Source organism: Cavia porcellus, unplaced genomic scaffold (genome assembly GCF_034190915.1).
Source record: "Cavia porcellus strain 051 isolate PalLab524CR breed Dunkin Hartley unplaced genomic scaffold, mCavPor4.1 scaffold_13, whole genome shotgun sequence".
NCBI classification, from domain to species: Eukaryota; Metazoa; Chordata; class Mammalia; order Rodentia; family Caviidae; genus Cavia; species Cavia porcellus.
The window spans coordinates 29,739,614-29,750,376 of NW_026947496.1; positions in this window are offsets into that span (position 1 = coordinate 29,739,614).

The window sequence follows — 10,763 nt, forward strand, 5'->3', positions numbered from 1 at the left end:
GCACTTTCAAATACAAATAGATCAAGTATCAAAAAGTCAACAACCAGTAAGCCAGGCATAGTAAGGTGCTCCTATAATTGCAGCACTCAGGAGGCTAAAGCAGAAGGAACCTTGCAAGTTCAAGACCAGCCTGGACTATAAAGTGCGCCAAGGGCCAGCCTGAACTACATAGTGAGACCCTGTCTCAAAAACACTAAAAAATACATTAAAATTTTAAAAAATAACTACCATGTAACAGAACACAAACCTGTGTATTTAGTAGAAACCTACAGTGTTCTACCTTATAAGATAACAATATACATTCTTTTTCAGTTACGCAGGGCATGTTCTCCAATACAGACCACATATTAGTCCTAAAACACACTTAAATAAAGAGGAACTGAAATCATCTTATGCATGAACATAGTGCAGGCAAGTTGGAAACCATCAGTAAAAAAAAAAATCCAAAACCTTCATAACCATATATAAATTAAACTCTCTAGAAAAAATCAGTGAGTCAGAGGCTATTAAAGAACATATTGAACAATAACTTAATTAAAGCATAATGTTGAAAGTACATACCAAAGTTAGGGTTTCAAAGAAAGCAGTTTATAAGGAAAATTTATAGCAATGATTTCTCAAAAAATGAATATTGAGTCTCATATTTCTAGACAAAGAACAAATCAAACATCATGGGACAGAGAAAATGAGAGCAGGAATTAATGCAATGGAGATTAAAAAAATACTAACAATGAATCAAAAAGTTGTTTTTGAAAAATTAAATTATAATTCTTTATCCAACCACATCAAAAGAGAAAAAGAAAGACTCCAATTCAAGGAATGAAATGAAATGTAAAGGAGGAAATCACAGTGGATACTACAGAAATCCTGAACATCAATACTAATTGTAAATCAGTAGTGTAATGGGATGGAAAACACAAAAGAAATGGCCAGATTCCAAGGCACACCTGAATTGCCAAATATGATTCAAAAATGAGATAAAAATTCTAAATAAACTTGATCTCGGTTATTGAAATTGAAAATGTAACTAACAATTACCAAAAGGACAGACATGGGTCCTAATGGAATAACACATTAAATTTGACATGAAATTTAATGAAAAACTAATACCACTTATGCTGACATTTTCAAGAAATTGAAAGGGAGGTAGTACTTTCAAATTAATTCCTGGAAGCAAATATTACCCTGATACAAACACCATAGAAGGACTCAAATACAGGCCAATCTCCCTGGTGAACACAGAACCAAACTCCTCAATAAGATACTGGGAAACAGAATGCAGTGGATCCTGAAGAAGATACATCATGATGAACACAGGGATCATCCCAGGGATGCACAGATGGTTCAACATACACAAATTGATAAATATAATACATGAGATTTACATAGTCAAACACAAAAATCACACGGTATTCTTAACAGATTCACACAAATATATCATGAAAGCCAACACTCATTCATGATAAAATCCTACAGAAAATTGAAACAGATTTTCTTTATCTCAATCAGACAAAAGATACATATGACAGACAGATAATATTATAATTCATGGTCACAAACTGAAAGCTTGCACTCATTTGTTTTATTTATTTTATTTTTTACTTTTCATTTTTTAGTACCAGGGATTGAACTCATGACCTCACACTTGGCAGGCAGACGCTTACACCACTAAGCTAAATCCCCTGCCCCAAGCTTGCACTCTAAAATCAGCAACAAGACAAGGATGTCCACTATCATTACTCATGTTTAATACAGTTCTGGAGATATTAAGCAGAGCAGTTAGAAAAGAGACAGAAATAAAAGGAAGGAGGATAAGAAAGGAAGAAGTTAAAATTTTAGTATTCATGTATGAAATGACATTCTATATAGAAGAAACCACACTCCACCAAAAGATTTGTAGATTTAATAAGCGAATTCAATAGTGTAGCTGTATAAAAAGTCAACAGTAAAAAATCGATAACTTCCCTATACACAAAACATATACTCACTCTAGAGAAAATAGGAAAATCTCAACAATTCATAATGCCATCCCCCAAAAATGAAATACCTGGGAAGAAATCTAACAAAGGCAGTAAAAGATCTATACACTCAAAATTTTAATATCCTGAAAATAAACATTGAAGAGCATATTCTAAATTAGAAACATATCTCTGATCATGGATGGGAGGAATTCACATACTGAAAATGCCCACAGTCCCCAATGTATTATATGGATTTAACACATTTCTGATAAAATAGCATTAGCATATCACAAAGAACTTGAGAAAGCATTTGAATATTTCATTTCGGAACAGAGGAAACCAACAATAGGAAAAGCAATTCTGGGAAGCCAAGATAAAGCAAGGGGGCATGACTTCCTTAACTTGAAGTTCTACTACAAAGCTTCTGTGACTAAACCAACACGGTACCACAACAAAGAAGAGACCCTAGGATCATTGCAACTGATACAAGATTCAGACACAACTCCAAACACATACAGTGACCTTATTCTTGAAAAGGGAGCTAAACATGTTCACTGGAAGAAAGATAGCCTCTACAATAAATTTGCTGGACAACCTGGCTCTCCACATGGTGAAGACTAAAACTGGATGTTTATCATCATACTCTAAAATGAAGTCAAAATGGATCAAAGATCTTTTTTTTTAATTTTTTTTATTTTTGTCTTTTTCCTTTTTATTGGTACCAGGGATCAAACTCACGACTGCCTGCTTGCAAGGCAGGTGCTTATGCCGCTGAGCTAAACCCCCAGCCCTGGATCAAAGATCTAAACATTAAAACAGAAACAACAAATCCTTTGGAAGAGAAATTAGTTTCAAATCTTGAAGACATGAGTGTTAAGCACAGCTACATGAAGAAAATCCAGACTGCACAGGAAATACTACAAAGAATCAACAACTGGGTTGTCATCTTACCAAAAAGTTTTCACACAACAAGAGAAAGCACCAAGAGTGAAAAAGACAACTTAGCCAATAATGACAAAAAGATCTTAGTCAACTGTGCCTCAGACAAAAGACTTATATCTACAACACAGAAACAATAGAAAAATATTAGATCCTGAGTTCTGAGGGTGGGTGATGGGATGATGGGGGCTATCCTTTAAAATTTGTTGCAGTACCACAATCTTATTAAGGAAAAGAGAGTCAGAATTTCCCTCAAGAGGCTTGTACTATGTGTTTCACAGTATAGCATTGTCTCCTTGTGAGGAGGAAGGAATCCTCAGCTCAACTGTCTCCTTGTTTTCAGAACCAGAGCCCTTCCACACCCACTTCAATCCTCAACCTCATTCATAGAGTTCCCTCAGATTAGTTTGGTCCTTACCCTCACATGAAGAGTACACATAGGACAGAAAAAAAAAAAAAACTAGTATGAAAATCAGTTACCAACTCCTGCTGACAAAGAGTGGTCCTGATGGAACAGGTCATGTTCCTCACCAAGTAGTCTGTGACAATCAGTCATTGTCACTATTAAGCATACACAGTCCATAATGGAGATCTCTGTTAACACAAACTGTAGAAGTCCTTCCATAGTGCATGGGGCTCTGGTTCACCCTGCACATTGATACTACTGAAGGACAGTCCAGTTCTTAGAGTCCTTCATCTCATTGAGGGGCTTGGAGCCCATGCCTAGAGAGGGAGAACAAGGGCTTAAGACAAACTGCAGTGCTGTCTCAGTCGTAATGTCTTAGAAACTCAGCAAATACATAGCTGTGAGCCCTTAAAAACTAAAAAGGATAGCTAACTGGTGTTGTTAATCAATAACACAGGCTAAACATTCACTTTCAAAAGCAAGTAATAGGAAAATAGAAATAAAAGGAAATGAAGTAAAGCTGAAACTCTCAGGACAAGAAACCTTAGGGCTTCTTGTTTGTCAACCAGGGAAAGCTGCTCTGAAATGCAAATTTCAGTGGGCTTTGATGACCCCTGGTGAAGCCTCAGTAATTCTCTTCTCTCTTAGGACAGGTTTGCTCACCCCTTGTGTTTTCTTCACACCCTCCATATTTCTGGCCTCTCCAACATTTTCAGGTCTCCACTCACTTTCATTTTCAGTCTCACAGCTTTACACACTGTGCTCTCATGGGCACACTGACCAGCCACACACACTGAAATCTCAGTGGACATTGATATAATCTCTGACACTTGCATTCTGCATACTCATAACACCAGTGCCGCATGGGTGATGCCAGCCTATGTCACCAGCTCCAATAGTACCCGTGCCCTTTTGCTTTATGGTTCCACAGGCCTCCCACTACCTGGATAGATAAAAGGAGTGACCAGAATCTCAGGGAATTCAATTTCCTAGGCAGCCCTTCCACAGCAGAGTAAGCTGAGTCTGTCTTCTGAAATCAAAGTTGTTTTTTTTTGTTTTTTGTTTTTTTTTTTGTCTTTTTCATTTTTATCGGTACCGGGGATCGAATTCACGACTGCCTGCTTGCAAGGCAGGTGCTGGAGCTAAATCCCAGTCCCAGATCAAAGGTTTTCAATCACACTAGCAACACGGTGGGATATTGCTATTTCCACTGATCTCTGAGGCCCTCAAGACCTGTTTCTATTGTCATTTTGCAAAGCACATGACTTGCTTTTTTTTCATCTCGGTTTTGCTTTCTTTTGTGGCAGCCTCTTGCTAAGTAGTTTATGCTGGCTTTGGACTCACCATGAGTCCAGGCTGGCCTTGAACTTGTAGGAAGGGCTATTGCCTCAGTTTTCTGAAATCCTGGGATACAGTGCCTGGCTGGGGATTTTTATTAGCTCAAATATTTTTAGCAACCAAGCTCTCCTCTGCCATATGTTTACAACTGCTAACTTTTCAGGAGACACCTTTCCAGATATAATGAACACGTTAAAAATTACTCAGCCATGGAGTTTCTCTATTATTCTCAGTGTAGAGCTGGTAACAGTCCCCAGTAATACACATGGAAAAGTCAGGACATTATACAACTGTGAGATTTTTCTCCTCGTATTAACCAGTGCATCACCCTAATCTCAGTGTCCAACAAATTGTGAAGCCATGAGCAAAATGTACACAAAATTCCAGCCAGAATGTAACACTCGGGCCCAACATCCAACTTTCAGTGCAGTCCCTATTTCCAACACCTGAGCTTCATCTTTAGCAGCTGTGTTTCTATCTGCATTGTGATCTTCTACAGTTTGATAAGATTCTCCTTTCATGCTTACCTTATAACACTGGGATTTCTCTACTTTAAATTGACAACAGGTTCCAAGCTCTATCTGCAAACCAGTCCCAAATTGTTTTAAAATCATATGCTCAGACAGTGATTACTCCTTTATTCTAGTAGAAAATCTAATTGATTGATCACAGTACCCAGTGCACACAATTTAAAAGGGAGAGGTTTATTTTGACTCACATTGTGTGAATGTTTCAGACCGTAAGACAGGTGGAAGGGCCTGATGTGGAAAAAAAGCTGCCCAACTCATAGCAGGGAGGAAGCAGCAAGGAAGGGAGGAAACAGAGATACACTCTACCAGGTTGCCCCTGCAAAAAGCCTAGACGTTGTCACCACCTTGCATTGCAAACAGCACTGTACATCTGAAAAGTGATCCTGTTTTTAAAAAATATATGAGAAGTTATTTTTAAAAGGAGATTGAAGCAGAGAGACATACGGACAGAGAAAGAGAGACAGAGAGAATCAGCTATTCTTCATGAAAAGATAGCACTCAAAAGACAATAGTTCTGCAAAGTTTGACTTTTGATATAATTCCACTTGTATTTCCTGACACCTATATAGTATATGATGATATCAAGGCATTTGTAGGAGGCTGGGTAACATGTAGCATAATTTTAGTCTGTTTATGAAGCCATTTGCCTTTCTTGTATTCTCCAGTCCTGACACATTTTCTACAACTCAAAAACATTCATTGACTCTCCAGTTCTCTGTGAGACAGGTCAGAGGGCTTTAAGTGAGATGATTCATTCAGTTCATAACATTTACAATTGCAACATTGGTTCTGAAATCTAGTGCAGAAGGTTAAGGTTTCTGCCACATGAATTTCTAGGTTTGCATTGTGTATTAGCATATAAATCGTTAGGGCCACATGAAGACTCAGCCAATCCACAGCATTGTTCAACATACAACATAACATCATATAATGGTTCCTGTGGTCTGAATGCCCAGGTGCCCCAAAATAGTTAATATTTGATGATAGTATAATAAACTAGTGTCTTTTTGAAATATTAAAGTAGTAAGTAAAGAACCTGAAAAATGACATATATGCACTTTAAAAACAAGGCAAAGCATCATGTCCACCCTCTTGTCATATGAGATGTCTCACAATCTACAAACACTTCCCTTTGATACTGCAACTGTCAGTGCCATGGGTCATATTTCCTATAAAGCAAATAACCCCATGGTATTTTTGTTAGTTGGCTGCAATGCAGTAAGACAGTTTCTAGAAACAGTATTTCTTCAGTTAGATGGTACACTGTAGCCATGCTAGGAGCAAGAGAGCCAAAGATATATTTCAGTTAGTTGACTCAATATGGATGATGTACGCATCCTAGGGCATGGGTGGACGAACGTGCAGCCCCTCACATGATCATTGCTGTGGAAAACCAGCGGAAGTTAAGGTAGTGGACTGCTGCTTAACTCAGTCAGTGTTACAATATTTGATTGGAGCCTATGACAAAAATAGATCTTTATAAGGAATGCAAAACTAACCAGCAGCTTGCAGGTTAGTTCCTAGAATCCCATAGGTATTATTACATGGTGACTTCAATATCCCTGATGAAAAATAATTAGGAAAAAGAAGGATCCAAGAAATATCTAACCAAAAACATGTGTTTTTTTCTTAATCTGTTATTATATGTTTGGAATATGTTATGCTTATATTCATTTTAGGAGGGATGTGTATGAATGTAGCATATCTTGATTTTTTTGTAACACTTTCCTTGCACACCATTCACATTCCCTCTGCAGCAAGATGCCATTTCCTTAATTTAATCATTGTTATTTCTATTACTATTGCTTAGTTCATGTTTGTGATACATAAATACTACAATCCTTCTTTGTGGTTGGAACATGTGCATGATATATTATAAATAACTTCATGACTTTCACTTTCCCCTGCCTCTTGGCCTCATCGTCCACTACCCATATGCCAAAGATCTGTCTCCCTCTTTCTTCCTATATGTCCACCAACAGATGAAAAGATTTAGAAATATTCTATTTGTAAATAATGGAATATGAATTTCCTATAAAGGAGAAAAATATATTTGTAGGCAATGTATACACTTTGAAAATAATGGTAAATGAAATTAATCAGCAGATTTTCAAATGTAGAACTTTTCTGAATACATGTATAACATCTTTTTGTCATGAATGGGATAAACTGACTATCTGATAATAACAATTGTTTCCCAATTTCTAATCTGAAAAAACTTATTTTTGCACTTCTAATGAATGAAACATACATTTCATTAAAAGGTTTAATTCTTTCAGAAATAAATACAGTGTAAGTTAAATTAACATTGTAATAAATGAAAAAAAGTGAGACTGTGGACACATAGAAGTACAATTATGGTAATCTTGATTAATTTTATAATTTTGTATTTATTTAACCAAAAATATTAAGGTCATAAATATTGAAAATATACAATGCGATATGTTTCTAGGTTTATGTTCTGAAATAATTACAGGTCTATGGAGAAAACAGTAAAAACATAACTCAGTAAATCCTTATGCTCTATGGCTATTTCATTAACAATCACCACTAGGAGCACTATTTTGCAGTGTGCAAGGGAACCCTGTTCTTTTTCCTTGAAAACATTCAGTTTCTCCGTGTCCACACATAACTATCACTATATTCTCTGCTTCAGCGAGGTTGTCAGTTTTATTTGCTAAACAAAATATGACAGCACTTCAAATTGTTTAGGCATGGCATACTTCACTTGATGATTTCTTGATTAATCCACATTTTCACAAATAAAAGCAGCTCTGTTCCCTTCAGTCTAAATAAAATTTCATTGTATGAATAAACTTCACCTTGTCTATTCAACTATTTTTGAGATTTGAATGTAAAAGGCCTTAAAGGCTGTGTACTGAAGACTTGGATGCATGATGCTTCATTTTTCCAAATTTAACATCATCACATACTTTTTGAATTCTCAGTATGTTGACTCATACATATACTGGGTTGTGCAATGAAACAATGTATCTCATTTCTTTTCCCTCTTCTTCCATTTCTGGCTTCTTTTCCTCCTGCTCCTCAACTTCCTCCTCCTCCTCCTCCTCTGTCTCCTCCTGTAACCCCTTCCTTCTTGACTTCATGATGTGGCCAGCCTTAACCTTCATATGTTTTTAATGCTGTTTCTTTGCCACAGGACTAATAGAATTAAATATGGTGAACAAGGAAGGAAACATCTGAAAACAAGGCTAGAAAGAAACCTTTCACCCTGAGAAGTTATGTGAGTTATTTTGTTACAGCACTTGTGTCAAAACTGTCTGACACACTCATTGATTTTGACTGAGGTGTCTTTTGCACCATGGCTACTGAAGCTAGTGTGTCAATGCACATGGGAGTGCAGTTCAGTGCACACACGTTCTCTAGATTGACTTCAGTTTCATCCACTATTAATTTGGCCCCCTTCTCTCATTTTATCTTTCTTTCTTATTCTTTTTTTGTGATAACAGTATTTAACTCAGTTACTTGCATATATTGGGCAGATATTCTGCATATAGCTACATTCTTAGTCCTCCACTCATTTTTGAGGTAAAAATAATATTAATCAATGGAACTCTGTAGCATATTCACACATATATTAACGGAGGCCTGACCCAGAATCACATCAGGCCAGCTTCACTGGACTTCTTACTATTCCCTCCCTGGTCCTTCCTCAAGTTGTGAGAATAGCTAAGTTTGAACTCGGTAATCATGGTACCAATTCTAGCCCAATTTCACACTTGTGCCCAAGTATGACCTTTATTACTGGAATATTCAGGCCTGCCTAACACAACAGTGGTAGAAACAAATGTTTCTGATGTTCGCTCACCTCCAAATTTATAAAAATCTGATTTTTACATTTCCTATTACAGGTGGAGTAAAGATAGTGAGCTAACATCATATGTCGTCTATTTCATCATTTATCACATAGATCTAACAATCTTATCATCTTTGGAAGGCAGGAATTCATGTGTTTGAAATTCACTGAACCATGTCATGCGCACAGCTCCCACTAATAGCAGGGAAAAGAATATAAACCAGGAACCTGGAAGGAACAGTCACATCTTTTGGTAAAGATGTTAAGAAAATTCACAAACTGATTTTGCAAGTGTAAAGTGGACAGTCACATTTCAAAATGATCAGACATTTTCTGTAATAGTGAATCAAAGTTTTTGTCAATCCACTTTTGTTCATCAACACAATGTTCCTATTGGATAAGTCATAAGCAAATACTCACTTTGGCTACTCATTTCAGGCCAAGATTGAAAACTTATATCTGTTGATAGCATTTTTGCTGATAATCTACATAATATGAAAAAACAACACTCTACATATGTATACCACATTTTTTTCAAATCTACTTTTGTATTCAATCATAGGAAAACCCACTAAGCTAACATATCTATGCATAATCACCTCTGAAGACCCCAGCTGTGTGTATCTCAGGTAGTAAACATGTAATTTATTAATATATCTCAGTCTGGTTTAGATTTCCATATGTGCATGGAATGGGAAGTTCCACATTCATGTATTAAATTATTTCATGTATCTCATTATTTCCACTCATATATAGATATATATAGATAGATAAATACAGATATGTATGCATATACACAAATATGTAGGAAAGTATTAACCAAAAAAATGTTTATATGAATGTTCACATCTAATTTTTCATTAAAGCTAACAGATAGTAATATTCCACTGTGACTAAATTGCTAAATAAATGGGAATGTAAGGTATCGGTGGAATAGATATTTAAACATAAAACAGGTCATGCTTCATGATAAATCAAGGAGTAAGCTTGGGTATCATGACAAAAAAGACACAGAATGAAGTGTTGAGCTACTCACATAAAATGCTAGACGAAGACACTTCATTGTGGTACTCAGTATATTGGTGTGCATACAACTTAGAAAAATGTGGATTGCTACTGAAATATCTTTAGAAGGTGATGAGAATATTGTCAATTGACTGTGGCTATATATATATATATATATATATATATATGTATATTTTCAATGGGAAATTAATAAGTCACTACATTATTCATTACAAAAATGGGCTGAAAACACAATCCTCAACTGAAAACAATTCACTAAGAATGCGAGAAGCTACTGTCAGGGTAAGTAGATAAAAAGAACCACGCAGAAACAAGCAGAAAGACAAGATTGAGAAGACATGGTGAGAAGAATACTGAGAGTAGTTGCAAATTAAAATGCAATCAGAAAGGACATTTCTGAATCGTGCATTGCCATGCATTTCATATTCAGACATTGAATACATTAGAAGTAGAAAACATAAAATAACTTATTCTGACTCATAGGTAACACTTCCAAAATGTTCTGACAGAACTTTTGAAATTTTAGAAACAACTAGCAGTCTAAAGCCATACTGTGACAAGATACACTCATTCTGCCTACTACGGTACTAGACTACTAAACACAGTCAGCCTTTACTGGCTGTACATAGCTGATTTTTATAGACAGCTTGACCCGGATCAATCTGATCACATCAAGCTGCAGAGTCTATGTTTTCCCACTTAAAAATATATCCTGCCTTCCTAACATATTTCAAACACTTTCTACC